The sequence below is a fragment of the Dermochelys coriacea genome, chromosome 1 (assembly GCF_009764565.3).
Source record: "Dermochelys coriacea isolate rDerCor1 chromosome 1, rDerCor1.pri.v4, whole genome shotgun sequence".
Taxonomy (NCBI): Eukaryota; Metazoa; Chordata; order Testudines; family Dermochelyidae; genus Dermochelys; species Dermochelys coriacea.
Genome location: NC_050068.2, coordinates 138,813,754 through 138,837,563, shown reverse-complemented (window position 1 = coordinate 138,837,563; position 23,810 = coordinate 138,813,754). Strand labels below are relative to the sequence as shown.

The following is a 23,810-nucleotide window of genomic DNA, read 5'->3' as shown; positions in this document are numbered from 1 at the left end:
AAAAACCAAGATGAAAAGTAACTGGATAAAGATTGGCAAGACAAAAGGTGAAATTATCCAGTAAGCAGAAGTGTTGTAAGATATCAGCCTGCAAGGAGAAACACAAAGGCATCTTCCCCAGGGTCAAAGTTGTATACACAAAATCCTGCACCATTCTCCATTGCTCCTAGATGTGCCAGTAAATTAACATTAGTGAAGTACAAAAATTAGTACAAGATTGAAAGCACATAGTAGCTGTGAGATTTATACATTCAGGTATTTATTCTCAGCCACGTTTAGTAAATAAAAATTAAAGGTTTTACTGAAATCACAGTAAATTTTTTACAATATGGTGAGAAATTCTTAGTTATACACACTAAATATAAGTAAATGCCTATTCAAGTACTAATATTTGTATCTAAAATGTGTTTAATATTCAAGACAGAACACTTACTATTTATAGCTCATAGATATTATGGAGAGGACTGTTCCACCTAACACCTAAATGTACTTACATTTAGCCTGGCAACAGCCCTGTTGGGTGCTACAGGTTAAGAATTGAACCAAAATTTCAAGGAGGGGAAACTGAAATTAAGGGTAAAATCCCCAATAAGTCAGAATGTCATTTTATGTGATTTATCCAAGGCCACAGAGAGAATCAATGGCAGGGCTGCAATTAGAACCAAAGACTTGAAGCTTAAAGCACTAGACCTTCTCCAGAAGAAGATATTCTACCATCTGTTAACAAAGATCTTACTGAAAAATGATGATTCTGCAGTTTACAGAATACATTTCTACTATGAAACTTGAGCTACAGGGCAAATGAAAAACATGAGCTGATCTTTAAACCTGGGGAACCTCAGAAATTCTAAATGGAGCATGCCATATGATTGGTATTCAGGGATTTACAAAGTGTATTTTATTTCTTACAAGAATAATCGACTCTAAACGATCTAGTTGTGCATTAGGAAACACATGATTACAATGCCTAGTTATCACTGTAACCCTCATCCTCCCTCCCCCGTTCCTTTCCACTGTTTGTTACATATACTTGTTTGTATTTGTCTTTAATTAGATTTTAAGCCCTTTGGCACAATGTGACAGGGTCTGCTCTATTCACCACTCAATGGCACTTATTTGTGGCTCATCTAGGCAATTACCTCTGCCATCTGATTGGATGCTCCTTCCTGCAGTTACTCAATCCATCATTCCACTCTCTCACTTTGCAGCCTCATGCTCCTGGAGCTGCAGCACTTTCCTCTTCATAGCTTAGCCCTCCAGCCAACTCACATCAAAGTTCCCGCCCCCCTTCTGAGGTATTGCAAGCCCTTTGAGGCAAACTGTCCCAGGCAGTCCACTCCCCACTGCCTGATCTGTGCCACTTCCCCAGTGGCTGGTAGGAGAACTGAAGCCCACCCTCTATACTGGGCTCCAGTCCAGGGACCCTCAACCCAACAGCTTTTACTCTCCCAGCCCTTAGTGCTCCTTCCCTGTACTACTCCCCTGTCATAAATATAAAGGAAAGGGTAACCACCTTTCTGTATACAGTGCTATAAAAACCCTCCTGGCCACAGGCAAAACCCTTTTACCTGTAAACGGTTAAGAAGCTCAGGTAACCTGGCTAGCACCTGACCCAAAATGATCAATGAGGGGACAAGATACTTTCAAATCTGGAGGGGGGGGGAACTTTGGTCTGTCTGTGCAGGGCCAGCTCTAGGATTTTTGCTGCCCCAAGCAAAACCATTTTTTGTGTGTCCCCCTGCCCCTGGCTCCACCCCAACTCCGCCTGTTCCCCAAATCCCCAGCCCCGCCTCCTCCCCCAGCATGCCGCATTTCCCACCCCCATTGCTTCCTGCTGCTCCCCCCCCGCAACCCCTGACCCTAGCTCACCTCCGCTCTGCTTCTCCCCCCTCCCTCTCAGGCAAGGGAGAGGCAGTGCGTTCAGGAGAGTAGGCGGAGCGGAGGTGAGCGAGGTTGGGGGGAAGTGCAGGAACTAATGGGAGGGGTTGAGGAACCGCTCCCTGCCTCAGCTTGCCTCTGCTCCACCACTGCTGCCTCCCTCGAGCGCGCCACCACTCGGCTTCTCCCCCCTCCTTCCCAGGCTTGCAGTGCAAAACAGCTGTTTAGCGCGCGGCAAGCCTGGGAGGGAGGGAGAGGGGAGAAGCAGAGCAGCGGTACACTCAGGGGAGTGGGCGGAGGTGAGCTGGGGCAGCAGGGGCACATTTCTAGGGGCAGCATGGCTGGCGCCGGCATGGCTGGCACCAGAATGTCGCCCCTAGAAACGTGCCGCCCCAAGCACCTGCTTGTTTTGCTGGTGCCTAGAGCTGGCCCTGTGGCTGTGTGATACCTTTGCCGGGAACAGCCCTCCAACTCCTGTAAAGTTAGTAAGTAATCTAGCTAGAAGATGCATTAGGTTTTCTTTGTTTTGGCTTGTGAAATTCGCTGTGCTGGAGGAAATGTGTATTCCGGTTTGTGTGTCTTTTTGTAATTTAAGGTTTTCCTAGAGGGATTCTCTATGTTTTGAATCTAACTGCCTGCAAGATTATCTTCCATTCTGATCTAACAGAGTTGTTCTCTTACCTTTTTTTGTTCTTCTAATAAAGTTCTGTTTTTTAAAATCTGATTGGGTGTTTTTGGGTCTTAAAAATCCAAGGCTGGTTTGTGCTCATCTTGTTTATTCTCAAGCCTCCCCAGGAAAGGGGGTGTAAGGGCTTGGAGAGATATTTTGGGGGAAATAGGAACTCCAAGTGGTTCTTTCTCTGATTGTTAAATCACTTGGTGGTGGCAGTGTTTACATAATCCAAGGGCAAAAACTGTGCACCTTGGGGAAGTTTTAACCTAAGCTGGTAACAATAAGCTTAGGGGGTCTTTCATGCAGGTCCCCACATCTGTACCCTAGAGTTCAGAGTGGGGAAGGAATCCTGACAATTTTCCTGCTCTTCATCCTTGCATCAGGGATTTTGACTGTAGGTTTCTTCCCCCAGCCTGCCAACTTCCTCTATTTATAGATCCTGCCCAGTGCCCGGTTCCTACCCCAACTGGATTTCACCTGCAATTAGTTCCTAGCACTTCCTAGGTTTCCTATAGGTGCAGCCTAACGTTAATTGGTCTCATTTACCCCTTCAGGCTTTGTGTGGGGTGGGCAGGAACATTCCTTTGCTCTGCACTAGAGATCTCTGGATGCTACTGCAGTATACAAGTGTCATGTTTGCGATCAGCTTGCTATGCTAGTGACACTGCATTGTTTGAAGTGCTGTAGGGAAAACCTGAATTTGAAGTGAAGTAAAAACTCACTCTAGTTCAGGGAAAAAAAAAAGCATTAGGCAAGTGATCTGCTTTATCTGCAGGGGTGGGGTTGTAGTAATAAAAAAGTTTTGGCTAACCCATGGACCGACACAAATGCCAGCCCCTGGAATGACTAAAACCAAAGAAATATAGCTTTACAAGGAATTGTGACAAAGGATCCAAGGTCTGTCAAAAAGAAAAGGAGTACTTGTGGCACCTTAGAGACTAACAAATTTATTTGAGCATAAGCTTTCGTGAGCTAAGCTCACTTCATTGGATGCATGTATCTGATGAAGTGAACTGTAGCTCACGAAAGCTTATGCTCAAATAAATTTGTTAGTCTCTAAGGTGCCACAAGTCCTCCTTTTCTTTTTGTGAATACAGACTAACATAGCTGCTACTCTAAGGTCTGTCAGTTCATTTATTTATTTTTTATTACTTTCTCTTACCCTAACTTAAGAAGGATTACATCTTAGGTATCTGCATGTTCATCAGAGATGGAAACTGAGGCCTTATCTACACCAGAGAGGGTTTGTTGGTATAGCTATACCAGCAAACCTTCCAAGTGTACATGCAACTTATATCAGCAAGAGAACTTATAAAAACAGTTCTCTGAACGAAAGAAGGTATACTGGCAAAAGCACTCTTTTGCCAGTGTAACTGTATTACACTAGGGCTTTTCCAGGTATAAAAGTGTTGTTAAAGAAGAACCAAAACTGCCCTCTATGTGACATTACTATGCCACCAGAATGTCTATCATAGACCAGCCCTGGATCTATCCAGCTAGAGGTCATGAGCTAGCTCTTATAGAAATGAGCAATGAGAGATCAGATTTAAAAAATGGAAGTTTCCTGGGTTTTTGACATACCAGCCTTGGAGACAAGGCAGCTGTGGAAAATTTCCACATGGATTTAGGAGACAGATAGATGGTGTTCCTCCCAAATATTACTGCTAATTAAATACTATTATGTATAATCATTAATGAAACCGTGGACTAACACCTGAGATGCACATGATAAGAAAGGCACTGCTAGATATGCAAGTTACTGAGAAGAGAGACTCGAAAAACAGGTCCTGGAAAAAGGGAGTTAGCATCTAAACAGCAAGAAATGCTGACAGACTTGTTACAAAACGAGAAATAAAGGAAAGGATGGCATTTAGGAATGTAAGCTATTCACTCTTCTTTTTATCCCTCTGTAATTAGCCAACTGAATGAGGCATTCTCAGTCTAAGAAAAGTAAGGCCCCACATCAGGGGCAATCGAACAGGGGAGCAGGTAAGGGCAAGTGACAGGGGAAAGGGGGCAAAGAGGAGCAAACGGAGGCAGGATCTTGGGGGGAAAGGGGCGCCGCGAAGGCAGAGGCTCGGGGGGGGGCAGGTTGTGGGGGGAGGGGCCATGGTTCGGGCACCTGTGGGCCCCGCCACTTACAGGGCACTTCCACTGCTCCTGCCCCACACTCAACTTGGCATTTTTCTGCTCGTCTGCGGAAATATAATGCACTAACTTCTGAACACAGCAACTATCAATCCAGGGAATGCTCTGGGCATCAATGGGTAGAATCCTATGGAAAAGCAGAGAGAGGATTTTGAACATACAGAGCCCCTGGCATCTCATTAACAGATTCTGCTGTCTATAGAGCAAAGAACAGGTTGGTGGCATCAATTAACACCTTCCATATACCACCACCATCCCATATCAGTTCTGCCCATCATCCCAACGGATATTAAAACATTGTCCCCAAGTGACTTATCTCCCAGACAGAATGAAAAGAAATAATTGATTACAAAGTGTGGGAGTGAGGGTGAAATGGAGGGCTACAAGGAGCCCCTAGAATAAAAGATGGAGGAAGAGAGATCAATACACAGAGCTCCTGGAAAGAGGGAGGAGGTGAAAGAGTTGCAGTGCATCCCTGAAATATAGGGGGTTGGGAAGCTGGCACACAGGGAGAAGCAGGGAGGCTACAGAAGCTATAAAGTATGTAACCATCTATTGTAGCTTAAGTATAAATGCAGATAACTAATTTAATTCACTTTTCCCTTTGCTTACTACATCTTAATACTGTTATACAAGTAATTTCCCCAGAGAATAAAAGAGAACACCATAACTTCTAAGGAGATGTGCTGACGGCTAAAGAATTTATACTCCCAATCAATTTCTGCCAAGGGAAATGAACACAGTAGTTACCACCGAAGGAGCTGTTTGGCCATTAGGCTGCAGCAGATGACCAGGGGAGAAGCCAGAAGATGAAGAAAACAATAGTTTTGTAGTGTTAGTCACACGAGTGGAGGAAAGAATTGATTAGAGATTATTTTACAAGCTTCACTTACATGAAGTGGTGGGGTTCTCTTTGGAAATTCCATCATTAATGGCTATTGCACTTCAAGTACCCATTTACAACAAGAACCAACCACCACCCTCTTTCTCCTATTCAAGCTAGGCCACAAGTTCTACAAAATGGGATGTAAAAAAAATGGTGACTACAGTATAGACAGATGAATGTCACAAAAGCTTAATATGTATCCCACAAAATTACCCTATAAACATCACTATAAATTGGATTGGGACTGGCTCTGTTCACAATAACAAACATATTAAAAGGCTGCATAATTAGGCTCAGGAGACAAGAAACTGAAAAAGGAGGTCCCTCAGAAAAAGTATTGTTGAATAGATTACATTTTAAGGTAAACAGAGAATACTTTTAAAAAAAAATCAAAATCTTAAAGACACCAAGAAGTTAAAATCTGTGAGTGGCAAAAATTCACACACACAGCTTCATCTAATCTATGCAAGACAGTAATTATACAGTGTTAGAGTCTACCCATTACGCATAACAAAATGCAAAACCAAAAAGAGGAAAAAAGGATATGCCAGCAACTAGGAAAACAACAGATTTATGCATGAGACTGTTATTGTTTCTCAGTGACACAGTATGGCTAAAAATACTATTTCTTTCTTGTTCCTAACATAGATCACTAGCAGGGTCTAATACCTAGTTTTCTCTGTTATTCTTGCATAACTATTAGAATTCTACTCACTCAGTAAAGCCATAAGAAGATAGTGAAGAATTCTCATTAGGTTTGCTGGATTGTACTTGAGAATTTCTTCTTTCCTAATAATACAACCATCTTTCTTGTCAAGATAAGATACCCATTGATTTAAGAACGATTGAGGACTTTTAGCTACTGCTAGAAACTTCTTGTTTGCTGCTTTGGTTTTTATTATTATAAAAAGATGCCAATTGAGCCTTCCTAAATCACTTTGGTAAGTGTTCATTAACCTGACCTGGATGTAAGGAAGGCAAGACTAGTCCTTTGGTCAGGATAACGTAGGGTCTGGTTAAGCTGTGCTACAAGAGGAACAAGAACAGCCAAGAATAGGGAGAAGGCTTTAGGTTGCAGTCTGTTTTAAGCTTTCATATATATTATATACATAAAAATCTACTCAGACCTCATATAAAATCCATATATACAATCTGCTCAGATTTTTAACAGCTTTCAAGGTGAGAATCACTGTAGATATTTTTCCTCTTACCAAATAAAGAGTGGCTTTTCCTTTTGAATATAAAAATATACATTGAAAGCAAGTCCTAAGATACTAGGTTTTTTTAAATTAAAAACTGTTTTTATATGCAGTTTGTTGAATTAGAAAAAAAAAATCTTAAAACTCTTATTTATTAAGCCAAAAGCTTCACTGAGATATTCTTCAAGACCCAGGATGTTAAATATATTCCATTTTCTCTATTTGCATCTATTTCTTCAACTATTCAGAATGCTAGTGAGTTTAGAAAAAACCCACCTGTCTGCTCATATGAGGAGTTTGTTTTTTGGGGAGGTTTTTGGGCGGGGGCAGGGGGGGTTAAGGCAAAAATATATGCATGACAAGTTACATGATAGTATGAAATACTATATTGGTAGCTGAAGTATTTTTCCACTGCAGGCTGTCAGACTGCAATAATTCTATTAGTACTTTTAAGGATTGAAACATCTTCTGTTGAAAGCTGTGAGTCACAGTTTTAATGAAAGTGTTTGATGTTCTGTAGCTATGCAGCTTATGCAAGAGAATACTATTTGCATTAAATACCCAGATTTAGAAGCCACCTTTTCTTCGTCATTGCTCATAGTGAACAGCAGCTAGTAGTAAAAAAAGAACAGGCATATATTCCCTGCATGCATTCTATCATTGTTTTATAAGAATTCTAGTTTGCTACCTATTAGATGGAACGCACAGAAGTTTTTTTTTTGTTGTTGTTGTTGCTGCTGTTGGTTTATGCATGTGTTAAACTTAAAATCTCCCTTTCTGCAAACAGGAAAATATGACAATTAACTTTTACTAAAAGTTTACAGTATGCTTTTATTACATAGGCAATTTTTTTAGAAGTTTTAAATGGACAATGTTCTTCCCCCTCCCTCCTCTACTCACAAAAGAGGCATTGAAGTATTTTAAAATGAGAAACATAGCCCCCAGAAGTAAGGGAAGTAAAAGTCTGAGAAGCCCAGTGTATAGACTGGAACCACCACAAAAAACAAACAGAACAGAACACCAAGGATAATGGGTTTGTTGCTATCAGATACAAACACTTTGTACCATCTCTCCTCTCTTATTGCCAGTTCTATTCTCCTAAGGCAAGGAATTGAAATAATCACGATTCCTGCTCTTAGCATGAGAAATTTATCATCTTCAGTCTCCTGCAGGCTCATAAGGGCCAAAGGATGGTGCAACAGAGACACTAACCCAGAGAATCAAGTAACTGAAGATGGCTTTAGCCCATATTTTGCACGTGTAAAGGGATTGGGAGGGGGGAAGGGAATTGTGCTATCAATGAAATACTTTAAATTCAATTGTTCTTAAAAGGGGTGGGATAAGTCTCATTTTGTGCTTTTCAGTTCTGACAGTGCCCCATTATTTATGTACTGTTCTTTGTCTTTGTCTTTTTTCCTCAAAGGTAATTACAGCCAGGGAGTTTGGCAGGGAATTGCTCAGAGCTGCCTCTACCAAACCAGTAAATGAAACTCTTGTATGGGGATACCATTGTGCTAATAATTTGGTTTCACTAAACGCAGTTTGAAGAACTGGGGATTTGACCCTTCATCCTACATTTATTTAAAAGGGTGTCTGAACTGGTTCTTGCACAAACTGATGACAAATGGAATTAAGAAAAATATATGAAAGGGTCAAAATTCCAACTCCCTATCTAGAATTTAGATTAATCAGTCCTCCTCTGCATTACCTTGTAAGGGATGAATATGAGCAAGTGATATTCCTATTTCCACCCTGCTCCAGAACAGCTATCACATGATGTAGATGTTGAAATTTACCACCTACATTTTAACCATAAAACAGGCTCCAACCCAAAACCTCCCCACACTTGGCTGTTCTTATTCCTCTCATAGGCCTGCTTAACCAGATTCTACCTTATCCTGACCAAAGGACTACTCCTGCCTTCCTTATATCCAAGTCAGGTTAATGAGCAATGTCTACCAAAGTGAGATAGGAGGGCTCAATTGGCATCTTCCTACAGGACTTCAACATCTGCTCAGAAATCACCAACAGAAGAATGAATCATCCTGTTTCAATGAAGAGACAAAAGTCCATGTACCCTCATTTCTCAGTGGTTTGAGCATTGGCCTGATAATCCCAGGGTTGTGAGTTCAATCCTTGGGGGGATCATTTAGGGATCTGGGGCAAAAATTGGGGATTGGTCCTGCTTTGAGCAGGGGGTTGGACTAGATGACTTCCTGAGGTCCCTTCCAACCCTGATATTCTATGATTCCATTTTAAGAAAAAACAGTGAAAAATCTGCTGATTGAGAGCATAGCATTGACATCCTCTTTGTGAGAACCTCAGCTCACAGCAATCTTGTAAAATCTAATACAAGGGCCTGGATTAGAGTTCACACAAGAATCACATCTTTGCAAGATTCTACATAAGAAGCCTATTTGATTAGAAGGAAGCTGCACTTGCAACAGAGAGTAAGACATACATGTTCATAGCACTATATACTGCCTGGCTGTTCTGCAAATAGAACTTTTGCCAAACATTGTTGGAGACAGACACTGAGTACAACTACAAGATGTCAGTCTCCAGTACTAGAAGGTGTAATCTCAAAACAGAAGAAACAGTGTGACATTAGGTTGTTATTCCTCAGGAGAATAAACTTTAATTTTAAAAATATGTAATTCGCTTTGATAGGAATGATGACGTATTTTTCACTTGACTATCTTTCCATCCTTTTCATCACATAAAACTAATCCTCTTCTTTTTGTTCACATAAAAGCAGGCTTCTACCTTTCCTTCCCCTGCAAAAAGAGGATGTCCTCAAAGTACAAACATCTCTCCTAATGCAAGAGGTTTAAATAAGTTCAATTAACTTGAAAAATATATTAGTCCAACTTGTAGTTGTTGGGGACACCAGGCATGGCCACTAGGTAACTCAAGGGGATGGAAGACCACGAGTGTCGATGATGCCCCCTCGCTCTAGGCCCAGATGCCCACCCTTCCCTTTTCTGCCCAGAGATACTCACAGCAGTCACGCTGAGGATTTTGCAACAGTTTGTTGCAGGCGCAAACTGGCTGAAGCAAGATTAGGCCTAACAGGACAGAAATGTTAGATAATGCTGAACAAACAACTCCATATACGGTGAAATAGATAAGAGGAAAAAGGGGAACTGGCTGGTATACCGGATTGGCTATATGGATACTCAGGGCAGCTTGCTATTGGATAAGTATGCTAAAGAATGAATGTATAAAAATATGTGTAACTGCTTGCACTGGTGTGCAGGATTTGAGATTGTTGTCTCCCTGTACCGCTTGAAGATTCAAATAAACTTTTCTACTTCTCCACCCCGTTGTGGTTATTGGGCAACGCACAATCAGGCTATGAATCCAGCTCTTGCTTGCCTCGGGCACTCTGTGCTGGCAACATAGTGGTTAATAGAAATTTCCCCTGGTGAGTTTATTACTTACTTAGTTTAATTTTTGCAAAGTTTTACTTCATTTTCCAAAAAATGATGCAGTACTGTCTTTCTAGGTCTGCAGGCAGGCACTTCTAGTGACTCAGATGCTGCTGTATATTTGGTAAGTAGCAGCACAGTGAAACAGATTTTTGTCAGATTCACTGCTGCTATTCAGAACAGGATTTCATCAGAAAATACCAATTTGAAACCAAAAAAGTTTCACAGAAGCCTATTAAGTTCAAACAAACTTATGTTGAATCACAGGCAGAGTTCCATCAGAAACCTACCTGGTTTTTTGACAGCTTGCTTAGCAGGCTGCTGGGGCCTATGGTATCCTGGGTTCATGCCATGGATTAGAGCTTCCAGACCAGTCAGCTGGCTCCCCACTGCCAAATGGTGTGTCTAGGCGCTAGGCGTCTGTGGGGGGGGGGGGAACAAAACAAAAAAAACCCACCATTTTTATTCAAGGGTAGGCAGTGACAAAAAAGTGACAAGAATGTCAAGTTCACTCAGCAGCTGCCAGACCCTTCAGAGATTTTTTTGTTTCAAAAACACCATATATTCCCACATCGAAAGTTATCCAGAATTTACAGTTCAAGAGAAATTTTGAAATATTTCGCTTTGGTCTAAATCAGAACAAAATCAAATTTTGAAATGTCCCACAAATAGGAAATTCTGAGTTCTGGGCAGCAGTATTCAGAATACTGTTGGCAGCAGCAAAAGTGGCTGGAATTAGGATATGAGCAACAGCATAGCTATCCACAGGTGGGTGTAAGAAGAAAAATCCTGACCAAAAAAATTGTACAATATGATAAAACTACATCATCATCTTCAATGGATGGGAAAATTCCACTAAGAGCTGGAAGACAACAAACACAATTTGTTGAAAGAAAACCTTAGCAAAAGATAATAATTTTCTCCCATAGGATACAATAAAACAAACATGTCACTTACAGTTCTCATGTTTCTGTGAAATACACATTTAACTCAAGGCTTTCATATATGTGCCCAGTTCAAAATCATCCATCTGTCAAAAGACCTTATACTGAAGAAAAGTATATTTGCACCAAAAATTAAAATTTATCTCCCCATCTAATGTCATCTTAAAAAGAACCAGTAAATGACACCACAGTGTTGCCAACTCTCATGATTTATTGCGATTATTGTTAAACCTGGTGCTTTTCTTAAACTCCAGTTCTTGGCATCAAGCAATTAAGTGAAAATCACTGCTTCCATTTTAAAAAACTAAGTTTCTAACACTCATGGTTGAAAAAGAAAGCTTTAAAACATGAACCTGAAAGGCTCAAAATTAGAGTATACATAAAAAGAATCCATCATTTATTTTTTACTTCTCATGACTCTGGGGGGCTTGACTCATGACTTCTGAATACTTGGGGTTGGCAATACTACCAACAGTAGAATTTTATTTTAGTTTTTTAAATACAAGTTTGTCCTCATCAAACCTATTCTTAAAATCCAAGGGACAGTAGCCTAACCTTGCCTCAAGCATGCAATTAAAGCAGTTCAACAAATGCAACCATTTAGCCACCATTCTTTCAAAAAATCGAAGCAAGCAAAGACCAAGTGCACAGGATAATTTAGTCATCTTAATAATGCATAGGTTCTGCTAACTGCATATTAACCAGAATGAAGGGATATTCCCAAGTCATGCACGGGGCTGGCTCCAGGCACCAGCGAACCAAGTAGGTGCCTGGGGCGGCAAATGTAAAGGGGTGGTAATGGGGGGACATGAGGCTCTGGGGCGGCAATCCGCCCTCGGCAGCGGTGGGAATTCAGCGGCCGCTCCGTCACAGTGCATTTCGCACTCGGCAGCAATTCAGCGGCAGGGACAAGACTCTTCTTCGGCAGCCGCACCATCACTCTGCCTCCATGTTGGGTGGCAAGGGTGTGTGTGGGGGGGTTGTTTTTTTTGTTTGTTTTTTTTGCTGCTTGGGGCAGCAAAAACGCTGGAGCCAGCCCTGGTCATACAGAAACTAGTGCCAGCTTCATTTTACTACTTTGGACAGCACTTTGGTTGTTCTAGATTCATCCAGTTGAACTCATTTGGTATTATGCAAGTTACATGGAAGTTTACAATGTGTCAGTTTAAGTTTAGAATTCAAAGGGAGTGTTTTTAATAACTGCCAGATTTCTCCTCATTTCAAATCTAGTAATTTAAAATGATTAATCTAGAATTAGAAACCAAAATAAAATCAAGTTTTTCAATAAATTAGATCATGTGTAAATCCCTCTATGTAAAATATATACATTTTACATAATGTAAAAATAATTGACCATATTTCATCCAATCGTTTAACTTTTTTTTTTAAAAAAAATCAGAATTGTGTTTAAAATTAACTAGATTTAGGGTGACCAAATGTCCCGTTTTTATAGGGACAGTCCTGGTTTTTGGGACTTTTTCTTATATAGGCGCCTATTACCCCCCACCCCATTTTTTCCACAGTTGCTATTTGGCCACCCTAACTAGATTCCACTTAAAACTGCATTTCTTCAAACACCTTCAGCTGGCCGTTTTATTTTATTTCAAAACATATATTCACTAATTTGGTTGTGACCAAGAGATATCACCCTTTATTGATACAGATAGGTCTTTTATGTAAAAAAGTGCATAACTCATTGCCTTTTTACATATTACATAAGGACAGAGCAAGAGGTATAGTAGTGTAGCAGTACCCCCCCCCCCCACACACACACACAGCCTAAAGGAACTTTTTTGGGAGTGGGGGAAGAAGAGAATCAGTAGACAAGTGAATTTATTTTATCTGGAAGCTAGAAGAATGGGGTACCTTCACATTAATCAGACACACTCACTAGCCAAAGAGTGATATAAAAGATATAGCCTTATCCCTCCCAAGCAAGGTCCAGGTACTGCATTCAGGCAGGATTACCAGCATCTCTCTTCCCAGCAGTTGGGAGCTAGGGTTAAGTTGCTCATAGGATGCACTTGAACCTTACTGATGAAATCCCTTTATTTTTAAAATAACCTATTACTAACAGACCTTTGGCTTGAAGGTGCTTGTATACCAAAAACAGGCCTTGATTTCTGTAAACTATTTTAGACAACCAGGATAGTATGAGAGTGATAGCATACCTGTACCGTCTTGTCCAGGACAGGGTTGAATGGATCCTGCCACCCTAGCTACAGGTACACCTCTTCTCAGAATGTTAGAATCACGGTCTTGCATTTTCCTAGGCGTACTCCAAGTCAAAAAGGGACACCCTTGCCATTTTTTCCACAAAAATGGAGAAATATTCAATCCCTGGAAGAAATGATCTTTTCCTCCTCCTCAATATGTACATGCTACTTGATGAAAAGCCATCATTATCCTCTGAATCTAGAAAACAGTCCTGTTTGTGTTCTTCAGTAAACTCCCATTATCTCCAGCAAGCACTGCAGTATGCTGCAACAAAGCGATGTTTTGACAACTGCCAAGCAGAGCTCAAATGTAGGAAGATCTAAGGTGACACCAAGAACAGAATCAGAAAACATCTTCCTCCCTCACATTCCTATATCAGTTTGCAGCCTGCAATTGTTGGGACTCCACAGCAGTACTGGATGTCCATACAGGCTTCATAGTGGGAATTCCCACTTGTAACTGCAAGTTGCCAGAAGAGTATACCTAACAGACTCAAATATGACCACAGCTTCCAGGGCTTGATTATTTCAACTCATATCTAGAAATGAAGCCCTACACCTGAGAAGGCCTCAATTTGTACAAAACAATTGTTCAATCTGCACAGGTGTGTGAGCACATAATCCTGGTGCTCTGCACTGACCTCCTCACTGAACAGAGTCCAGTTTGAGGTCACTGAACCAACGTTCAAAATTCTACATGGGACTATCCCTACCTGCTTGAGAGATTGCTTCACCCTCTGCAACCGTGAGGGACCTACATTCAGTGGAACCACAAACGTATCCGCTAATGTGGCTTATATGAACACAACAAAACCTTCATTGGTCCTGGACTAGATTATGGAACTCACACCCTGAGGAGATATAAATAGTATAACATGGAGCCTTACTGGTTTGAGAACTCAATTCTCCTCCCTTCCCCTCCCACTGCCCACAAACGTTCTCAGGACTTCACACATACTTCTCAGCCTGTGAGCAAAATAGAAAAATAACTAAAAAAAGTGAGCTAAGAGACAGTTTTGTTATTTCTGTTAATAAATATTAGAAAAGCATTCAGATATTCTGGTGATCGCAGCTGTGTGAACCACACAGACAGACAAGGACGGGGAAAGGATAGCTCAGTGGTTTGAGCACTGGTCTGCTAAATCCAGGGTTTTGAGCAGGGCTGGTTCCAGCTGTTTTGCCACCCCACTCAGCAAAAAGAAAAAAAAAAAAAAAAAAAACAAAAAAAACACCTTGCCGCCGAACACAGAGGTGGAGCCATGGTACGGCCACCGAATTGCCACTTGGAAGAAGAGTCGCATCCCTGCCGCCAAATTGACACCGAGCGCAAATGCGCCATGGTGGAGCGGCTGCTGAGTTCCTGCTGCTGCCAAGGGTAGATGGCCGCCCCAGAGCCCAACCTCCTATTGCCCCTTTACGTTTGCCGCCCCAGGCACCTGCTTGGTTCGCTGGTGCCTGGAGCCAGTTGCGAGTTAAATCCTTGAGGGGGCCATTTAGGGATCCAGGGCAAAAATTGGGGATTGGTCCTGCTTTGAGAAGGGGGTTGGACTAGATGACCTCCTGAGGTCCCTTCCAACCCTGATATTCTATGATTTTATGGAATGAGATAAGTATCTATAGACCATCACAACCAATAATGGCCCTTACCCTGTCTGTTCTCTTCCTAGAAGTACCTTCTCTGCTGCATTAACTCAAGTGATAGCACCCAATGCTAAGTACCTAGGTTAGCCTAGCTCAGGGGTGAGCAGCCACACTTCAAAGTCATACTAGAGTTACAGCACCAGTGAGGGTACAGTACTCGCCCACGTGTCAGTAGAGCTTCTGCAGTAATTTGGCTAGGGTCTTTGTTCTGCAGTAATCTGAAGTGCTATATGATTCTTGCCCAGTGAATTATGGGAGAACTTGTCTGTTCTTTTGGCACATGGGAGGAATTGTGGGAAGGCAGTGTAAGATTATCAACACTTGAGTGATTTAGTATCCTCACTTGAAAATGGGCAGGTTACCCCAGAAACTCTTAGTGGTCAAAAGTTTTGTTGCTGGACCCCAAAAGCGGGGGTGAGTGGAGGCTGTTTTGTCTCTTTCGTCTGTTCACAGTGACCTCAGGAGCTAGAAATCCATTAAAGTTGTATTTATCCATCCTCTTCACCCTCTCCCCAACAAAAACTTAAATGCTTTTGTAAGAAGGATAGCCAGCTTCTCCAGAAAGGATCTGAAGAGAATAAGGAAATTTCCCTTTCCTCCACTGTGCTAAGGAATGAGTCCTAACTACGCTCCCTTGCATCACCTTTGCACCTAGCCTTCCTTATCCCAAAGGCACCCAAACACTCAGGAGACATTTTCTTTTATTATCACAGTATGAAGAGTCAGCCAGAGCCATCCCAAACCTGCAAGACAGAAAGAAGAAGGGAAAGATAGGGGGACAATCCCAAACACTAGCCCTGCAAAAATACATCATGCCCTTATATAGTTCCTCTCATTAGAGAAGCTAACTACTTATAAAGATGAGCTGTATATATTTTACAGATAAAATACTGAGGCGAGGCAAACAACTTGACCAAGATCACATAGCAAATCAGTGGCAGAAAAATAACCCAGGTTGACAGACAGTTTATTACTTGCAGCATTACCTCAAAATTAGTCCAAGTTTACACAAAAATAAAGGTGGGGGGGCTATTTGGAAACACCATAGTCAAGATTTTAAAAGTAGACCCCTTTCAAAATCTTGATCCCTACCATCCAAGGGCATGGAAGAAAACAATCCTTTACCCTTTAGTGAAATTATACCTTCATTTTGGCTATTATAATATTTTGAAGGAATAACCCAAAGGTGCAATACAGCTCAGATCTAGGAATACTCATTTTTAAAATAAATTAAACAAGATCAAGAGAGACTTTTCTAAGAAGTGTGCCTGAAGGACTGCATCAGTAGCCAAGAAGCTGATTGTGCAAAGTGGATATGGTCATCATTAAACCTGACTACTTGGTATTTTAACTAGCAGAAATTAGCAAGTCTTGACAAAATATCTTTTCCAAGAGAAATGATATTTTGCAGGACATATGGTTTTTATTTTTAGACATGAGTCATACAACAATGTAAGTTACTAGAGATTTTATATTTTTTTTCCCCTCAAATACCTAATGGTATTTTATCTGGAGGTGCAGTGCTGATATTTTTTATTAGTTCAACTATTAATACTATGTATGTATAATTATGTATTGTGGAAAAAATTATAAATTCTTTCAAATCACTAGCACAAAATATATGTATTTTTAGTATTCAGCATATACATGCTCACAATTTTTATTTATTTATTAATTAAACACAGAAGTCTTTACAGAGAGAAATTTACCCTGAAAGCATGGATTGGAAAATTTACCCCATGTGAACAGCACATCGAGACTTGTTTATTCTACATTGTCTTTTTTCAGTCAAGTCTTTCAGAATCCCACAGTCATGCAGGAATAGAAGCAAGCCATAGGACAACTGTATTTGGAACATTTTAACAACTCCACTATCTCAGTCTGTAGTTTTCGCCACAGAAGCCATTACATCCAAAACCGAGGGGGGAGGAGAACAGGGGAAAACAAAACAGTACGATTTGTGGAAAAAAAATCACTCTAACCTCAACACACACTAGTTAATCCCATCCTAGCAACCAACCAACCAACAGAGTTACTGAACCCTTTATTATATTTCAAGTACTACTTTTCCTTTATGCACCAATCTCCCCTCTGATTCTACTTACATGTACTCTTTCTTTATCCAAACCTACAGTTCCGTTTTGTTCAGTAATTTCAAATAGATCTTCATGCTTATTTTTGAAACAAGACTTAGCGAATATAAATACTTCAGTCAGTGCGACTCCAGATCTGGCACACTGAATGGGTACCTCTAAGAGACTGCTTAAAAGCTGGGGCATAGAAGGCCCTGTGGATGCATGACAGCTTTGGGAAGAACTACAATTCAGATCAATCCCTGCTCTCCAGGATCTCAGGGAGCCACCAGCTGTAATTACTCTGAGCCAGCATTCTATGAGGGGAACGGACAGTTTTGGCACACACACTGAACTCCAGTCTTGGGCCCAAAAGCAGATTTGCAGTATGAAGTTTTCCCAAACCCTACATCACCACCCAATGCCACAGGTATTGTTCCTTGAATGAGGCAATACTGGCCAAAGAAAAGTGATCCTCCTAAACCATAAATGATTGGTACCCTATTACAACACTAATTATTCTTAGCCTTCATTTTGTTTGTTTGGTATAGAACAGTAGTAAGAATTCGGAACATACCCACCATCTTGCCAAAAAAAAAAAGTTTGTTTTTTTTTTATATATATATATATATAATGTTAAGAAATAGTACACATTAGAACTAATAGTATTGCCATGGTTAGCAAGATGGAAGACAAATTATAAGAAACAGAAAGGAGCCTGAAAGAATTGGCAATTGGCTGACTGATTGGACTAAATTATATTACTTGGCTTACAATCAGGCGATAGATGGAATGCATACCTCAATTTTGGCTCCCAACCATCTTGTGACAGAGAATATCAACCAAAAGGGCTACTTCTCCATGGTCTTGAAGGTGCTGGTGAATCACCAGAGCCATTTCACTGACATAAATGTAGGGTGGTCAGCGAAGGTGCATGATGCACCATCTTTAGGAATACTGGACTTTATAGAAAGCTGCATACTGGGATTTTCTTTTCAGAACAGAAGATTCCAATGGGGGAATGTGGAAATACCCATAGTGATCCTTGGAGACCCCACCTACCCTTTGCTCCTGTGGCTCAGGAAACCCTAACACCAGGAACCTGGACAGCAGCCAGGAGCGCTTCAACAAAAGGCTCACCAGGTGTCAAAAGACTGCTGAATGTGCCTTTGGCTGATTAAAAGGTCACTGGTGCTGTCTTTTTGGCCAGTTAAACCTCAATGAGGAAAATATTTTGATAGTCATTGCGACCTGCTTTACTCTGCATAATATTTGCAAATCGAAGGGGAAAAGTTTCCCTGCTGAGGCTGCTCAGCCGGCTGCTGATTTTGAGCAGTCAGATACAAGGGAAATTAGAGGGGCATAGTGGGAGGCTATTCAAATCAGGGAGGCTTTCAAGGAGCATTTTGACAATGATTCCCAGTAATGTGTCTTTATGTGATGCATTCGGCCAGGCAATGTTTACTTGTAGCCTTGAATTACCCCTAGCACTGGCTTCCTGAGCATTAATTAATTGCAAGGAGCAAATATTCCCACCTTTAGCCACTGTTTTAGCACTGAGTGATATATGTGCATGTGTCACAATAAAGACTCATTTTATTTCAAAGACTCACGTTTAACAACAGGATAAGACACAAGCTTTTGGTCCAACAGGGGTCATGACAAAGAGGACCATTTTCGTGGTAAGGTCTCTCACAGCTGGGTGCAACTCCAGCTTTCGTTGGGAAACCAGTCCCTAGGTGTGGCGTGCATGGGGTACTGTGAGGGACCAAGAACATGTGAGGAGTGTGGTGGGGGAGTTTGTGAAGGGCATGGACTGCAGTGCTGTAGTGGCCGAAAGGGGAGTCGGACACAGATTTGCTCAGATTGCAGGCTAATGAGAGAGAAACTTTAATGTCTCTGTCTGGCCCTCTAGGAGCTTTATCATCTGCTTCTGCCCATGTCCTCTCCTGGCTATCCAACCCAAGTCTTTCCTTGATTGTGAAACAAAAGCATGGAGGGAGACTATTTGCTGCATCTGTTGACTGCAGCACTTCACGAAACATATCCTCCTTTTTCCTCCTGAGTCGGCACCTTATCTGATGGAGGTGCTCCACCAGTGTGGAGGAGTGGGTCCTCAATGGCTCATCTGCAGAAATCAAACAAACAATTAACAGAGACACTATTTTGAGTGCACTCAAAAGGCGTGAATCTCACAAATTAAAAACACACTACTTTCTCACTGTCCCTTGGCTACCACGCAGATAAGCATGATTCCCGAATATGGTGAGTTTGCTGGGAGGGGGCAGTGGGCAAGGGAGAATAGGCAAGAAGGGGCAAAAAAGACAAAGGGTGGTTTGCGAAGGGGATGCAACGTTGCAGCCCATAATGCTTTATAGAAATATGCTTATGAGTGTAAATATGACAACTGGAATATGTTTTATGCTAGATATGCCATGTAACATATCTTTACAAGGTTATAATCTCCTGAATATATTCATCCTATCTGTATGCACGTATCATTTTTATATCTGAAGTTATCAGTGTTGGCTCTATGCTTGTATTTAAAGTGTTTGCTATAGGAAGCACATAAGGCGGATTTGGTCAACATAGTGTGAAGGGGTTATTCAAGTAATTGGGAGTACCTAACTAACAATGGACTTTGGGAGACACCAATCCACATCTGAGCTGTCCGGGAAAAGTTCAAACCAACATGTAAACAATGGTATCGGCCTGCAAAAAGCTGAATCATTCATAGACATGGGACTTGCACAGGTGGCTAGAAATTATCTTGTGGTTATTTATTTTGCACAGAACAAAGGGGTTTCCACCCACGAGAGAATATAAAAGACCCTGGAAACTCCTCCATTTGGTCTTCAGTTGGCTAAGATAGCCTCTCCACCCCAAAGAGATGCTTGAAATAAACTGGAACAAAGGACAGTAATTATGGGGGTGTAAGTGATTGCTGGACCCAGACTAGGAAGGAGTCTAGTCTGTGAAAGAAGCTTATTGGAACATCTGAGGGTGAGATTTACCTGCATTTAGTTTTCTACTACATTAGATTTAGACTTGCGTGTTTTTGTTTTATTTTGCTTGGTAATTTACTTTGTTCTGTCTGTTATTACTTGGAACCACTTAAATCCTACTTTTTATATTTAATAAAATCACTTTTTGCTTATTAATTGACCCAGAGCAAGTAATTAATTCCTGGGGGAGCAAACAGCTGTGCACCTCTCTATCACTGTTATAGAGGGCGAACAATTTATGAGTTTACCCTGTATAAGCTTTGTACAGAGTAAAACTGATTTATTTGGGGTTTAGATCCCATTGGGAAGTGGGTATCTGGGTGCTGAAGACAGAAGCACTTCTTAAGCTGTTTTCAGTTAAGCCTGCAGCTTTTGGGGGCTGTGGTTCAGACCTGGGTCTGTGTTCGCAGCAGGCAAGCATGTCTGGCTCAACAAGCAGCTAGGGAGCCAATTCTGAATGTCAGTTCCTTTTTCCACAGCCTAGGGTAATTAAACCAGCTCTCTCAATCCTAAAGATAACCCAGGATGCAAGGGTGCATCTCCTGCATGCATGCGACTTTCGACCGATTCCATCTGATGCTTGCTGGGTGCTGCTCTGGTCCCTGAAGAAATAATTACTGGGTGGTACGGCAAAGTTTCCTACAGTGGGGGGAAAAACAAGGCATCCATTCAGAGGATAGCAGAATACCTACGGGAAAGTTTCCTAGAGATCTCTATGGAGGATTCCAAGGACATCCCCATGTACGTTAACAAGCTTTTCCACTGTGGCCCCACTGAACAGGCTCTGTTGCTTAATTTCTGAACCTTATCCCTTCTGTACCATATAATAAAGTAAACAAGAGCTCAATCTCCTCTCACCATGCAGTATCAAAGCAAAATGAGCACTTACTGGAGCTGCCCTCTTCTGCATCCTGCCCACCAGAGCACTGGAACTAGCTAGACCCCTCTAAAGTGTAGAAGAGGTCATGACTTGCTGTGCCACCAGATGACCCTGCAGCGTGCTCCACATCATCCTCCAGTTCCACTTGCTTATCCACCGCTTCCTCACCTGGGTTGAATGTTCTGGCTACTGTCTCCAGTCCCCCAAAAGTATCCACAGGACTCATGGCAGCAGAGGTGGGGTTGCCACCGAGGATGGCATGCAGCTCCTTATAGAAGGGGAATGTCTTCGGCGCTGCACCAGAGTGACAGCTGGCCTCTCTTGCCTTCCAATATACCTGTCAACTCCTTGATTTTAGCATGACACTGCTGCATGTCCCTCTTGTGCCCCTTTGCGTGCATCAGCAGTAGGTATTAAAATTCTTATGGGTGGTGTGAAGCTGCGATTGCACAGCCTCCTCTTCCCATATGCGCGACAGATTCAACATCTCTGGTGTGCTCCACACAGGAGAGCGTCTGCTGTGAGGATGCTGTGTGAACTGTGTACACCGAGCAAACAGGAAGAGGAATTTCAAAAATTCTCAAGCCTTTAAACGGTACACAGGTACGTGCCCCTCCCCCTTCAGTGCAGCGGAGTTCAAATTGCTGACCAAAGCAATTGTGATGGGCATTGTGAGACACCTCCTGGAGGCCAATTAGAGTGACATAACCAACCAACCAAGTCTACACTGATGCTGCACCACTCTACTTACACTGCAAAAAGCTCTATGCTGCTCACTGAGATGGTTTTATTATGTTGGCATAGCAGGGGACTTACATTAGCTGGATGAGCATTTCAGCGTATACACCTCCACTGTTTTGTCAAAAAAAAGCTGACTTTTGTCGATAAAACTGTGCAGTGTAAACAAGGCCTCAGTATCAACTCTTTATTTCTATCAGGAAGGAAAAGTGTCATTGAAGTTCAATGCATCAGTTAGTGTGTGAGGCTGTTACTCCAAGTAAAACATGAAGGCAAGTATATAGACACCAGTACACGGAAGTGTGATATGTAATACCAACAGAAGTCTGTACACTTCAAATGCACTTTAGAACTACTTATTCTACTGCAATGCCTTGACTCATTTGCCTTCTGTCCTTAAAATCAAACACTTTATCTTGTCACATATAAAGCCACATATAATGTTTTATAACTAAACAGCACATTTTCACCAGGCAGTGAACAGTCTGAATTCTTGAGTGGTATTGTTTCAGTGCATTCTGCGAAAGGTGGTGTCTCATCACACTGATCAAGAAAGAAGAACTCAAGAATGTTGATTGGCTGTTGAACCTGTGCAGTTTTTCTTGCATTATTTTGATTGAGGTATTTCCAACAGGAAATACCATATATTCTAGACGTTTTTAAAGTGAGCAGGACTACATACACACCTGCATTTTACACTGTTTATTAAAAATGAATTGCTTATATATTTTTAAAAATATCAGTTAGAAGTCCTTTGAAAGAAATACAACAACATGAGAATTTGGCCCATAACTTTCTGCATGCCAATGTAGTATACCCCAACACAAACTTACATCATATTTATCAATAAATAAATAAATAAATAAAATAAATCTCACACCCCCAACTTGAGTAACTAAAATTCAGGGTACAATTCTGCAAACTGAAATCAACAGGATTTATGTTAATAAAGGTTACTTACATGTCTAAGGGGTTGTAAGCTTCAGCTCCTAGAGAAAAAGGCTTGCCACTAACAGTAATACAAATAAAAAAAAATAAACTACTAGTTTTTCTGTGGTAGAGGCGAGTGCAGTGGATCTAAAAAAGACTCCAACCCTGCTGAAGAACCCTGTGGGTGTCAATATGATGCCACATGATAGAATTTTTGTTTTTAAAAAACCTAAAAAAATTACACACCAAAAAATATGTTAAAAGAACATCAAGGTTGTAAAGTCAAGGACTCAATTTAGGAAAGGACAGAATTAAGTTTGCCTGTGAAACCTTAATTTGGCCCCCTTGTGTGTATGCATTGTAATACAGTTTGAATTACATGGTCACATACTATTTTTCCATATGAACTCGCCCTCATTCAGAGCACAAAGAGTAGACCTGCTCTGGGAATAAATTGGGGCACCACAAATTTCCCTTGTGATGCTAGGAAAGTTACTTAACTCACACTTCACAGCTGGTCAGTGTTCCTTGTTTTACAGATTTCTTAGTTGGGGTCTGATCTGTAGAAGTGCTGAGCACTCACAGTTACAACTGAAATAAATGGGTGCTATGATTTGAAGATATTAAGTACTATACAATGGAAATATTCTGGAAAAACATCAGGTTCCAGGAATTTCACACTGAGTATTCAAAAATATTGTAAACTTCTGATCTGTGCGTCACTTCACTGCCTATAGAACGGGGATACCACCACCTCCTCATCTCACAGAATTATTGTGAACTACTGTAAATTAATGTTTGTGACGCACTCAGATACGGGAGTGATGAGCACCACAGAAAATGCTGAGGAAATTATTCAAACCTTGATCCAAAAACAGAATTCAGTGTGCAGTAAATAAGGCTTCAGGCCACTCACTGATAAATGAGGAAAACACAAAATATTGAAAATTCAGAATTCTTTGAGGGTCTCAACAAGTATGTGGATAAGGGTGATTGTTGATACAGGGTACTTGGATTCTCAGAAAGCTTTTGACAAGGTCCCTCACCAAAGGCTCTTACAGAAACTACATACTCATGGTATAACAGGGAAGATACTTCTCGTCAGTCAGTAACTGGTTAAAAGTTAGGGAAAAAAGGGTAGGTATAAATAGTCAGTTTTCACAACGGAG

The 23,810-nt window shown here is 41.3% G+C and overlaps 1 protein-coding gene across 6 annotated transcripts in view; it reads right to left on the bottom strand.

Moving 5' to 3' along the window:
- Positions 1-23,810, bottom strand: part of CDKL5 (cyclin dependent kinase like 5) — a 199,371-nt gene that overhangs the window by 132,845 nt on the left and 42,716 nt on the right. For 3 of the 6 annotated variants that reach the window (XM_038377968.2, XM_038377994.2, XM_043504487.1), the window contains exon 2: positions 10,506-10,635. The exons of 2 other annotated variants lie outside the window; for them this stretch is intronic. The gene's annotated coding sequence lies outside the window, so the exon portion shown is untranslated. Of the gene's footprint in view, positions 1-4,693; positions 4,827-10,505; positions 10,636-23,810 lie in introns of all 6 variants that reach the window. One more of the 6 variants, XM_038377958.2, reaches the window with a different exon arrangement.